General features: G+C 39.7%; 1 long non-coding RNA gene across 1 annotated transcript; it reads left to right on the top strand.

The window, feature by feature from the left end:
- The first annotated feature begins 228 nt into the window (after positions 1–228).
- Positions 229–871, top strand: LOC129163739 (uncharacterized). The gene is made up of 3 exons (XR_011517193.1): positions 229–251; positions 630–684; positions 758–871. It is a non-coding gene; the product is annotated as an uncharacterized lncRNA (long non-coding RNA).
- Positions 872–1,698: the final 827 nt, after the last annotated feature.

The following is a 1,698-nucleotide window of genomic DNA, read 5'->3' as shown; positions in this document are numbered from 1 at the left end:
TTCAGTTTGGAGTCCAGTAAAGCACCTACCTAGACGACTAAAGGCATTGACTCGCTGCCCTGTGATTGGCTGAGCAGACATGCTCACCTGATCAGTATATTTAGACCTTTAACTAAAACTCTTGTTTTGTGTCTGTGTCTCTAAGCCAAGCAGTGGTGATTGATCTGAGCATGTATGTATCAGGACAGCTGGGGATGGATCCGGTCAGCAGCCAGCTGGTGGGAGGCCGTGTTCAGGCCCAAACCAGACAGGTGTCATCGTCCATCTGCTGATTTCACACCCGCACACCTGAGATGTGGCTATAGTTACTTTAGTATTCTGGAAAGTAACTTTTTTAGCATGACTTTACTTTAATAACCAGTGTTAACCAGCAGCTGTGTGGGAAAACATTCTTTACAGTAAACCAATGAATGATGAGTGAATGAATGATCTAAAACAACACAACAGCTGCTCTGCACAGATGTAAAACTATCCAAACATTCAGCCGTATTAACAAAATAATCTGCTAAGTACGTAGCTGTTGCTCTGACTGTGCTTTGGCTTTAAAGTGTCACCAGGATCATGTTAGCTCTTCATGGGACAAAGTTCAGGTCCATGTGTTGCAATAGTCTGTTGTGTTTTATTCCTAGGCTCTCGTGAACATGGGGGAGATCCTCCGAATGGCTGGATGCACTTATGAGAACGGTGAGGCGATCCTCTGTGTAGAAGCCATTGTTCTGCAGATGTTCTTCATGCAGTTTACTTTTATTTCTGACAGTTGTTAAAACCACCGTGCTTCTCGCTGACATCAATGATTTCTCAAATGTCAATGAAGTTTACAAGCAGTGTGAGTATGTTGGCTTCCCCTCTATAGATAAGAGCTGTTGTACAACCCTGACCGCTGGGTGTCAGCACAAACCAGCTATACCACAAGTCCCATTTATTTAGCATAAGGAGCCTTTAGATCTGCCCGCTTTGCCCATCTTTCCTTAGTTTACTCCATATATGTTTTTATATTCCCTACTTCTAAATAAAGTGATGTTATGTCTGGAAGAGTTTTTATGGCTCCATGCTGATGTGAGGAGAGAGCACCACATGTTGCATAAGCCAGTTAAACACCAAAACCAGAGATGATTCAATGTTACTGTAGGGTTACTGACTTAAACATAGGAATTAAAGGCTGTTGCTATCAGCTTATATTTTAATTCCTAAGATCAAACAAATTGACAAATGAGATTATATGTGGATATATAAATATAATAGATATAAATTCATACACCAACTTGCTTGGTCTATGTTTAATCAAAAGATTATAATATTTATTTTTAAAGATTTAATTTAATAGCAAAGATTATTTGTTAATTCAGAAGATCTAAAGATCTTTGCCTGTTCAGTGATCAATGTACACCCACTCTGTGTTTATTTCAAGAAAGAGTCAAGTTTAAGAAGGTTAAGAAATTTATTACTAAACAATTATAAAACATGACAATTTATAAAAGACTTTGATATTAAAAAGACTTTGGTATTAAAAAAGCAACCCTGTGTTTGGATGAATCTAATATGAAGTGTTTGTTTGCGGGTGAATGCAATGTCTCAGAACGTGTCTGGCGCAGGTGTGTTCTCTGGAGGGCCCTCGGTCGACGCTGTAGCGTAATGGTTTATTGCTCGTTACAACTCGCAGGTGCAGTCAGAGATCAGGGTCAGCCAGTGTGGTACAGG

This window comes from Nothobranchius furzeri, chromosome 18 (genome assembly GCF_043380555.1).
Source record: "Nothobranchius furzeri strain GRZ-AD chromosome 18, NfurGRZ-RIMD1, whole genome shotgun sequence".
In the NCBI taxonomy this organism is placed as follows: Eukaryota; Metazoa; Chordata; class Actinopteri; order Cyprinodontiformes; family Nothobranchiidae; genus Nothobranchius; species Nothobranchius furzeri.
Note: the sequence above shows the minus strand (reverse complement) of the source record. Positions and strands in the feature narration are given on the sequence as shown.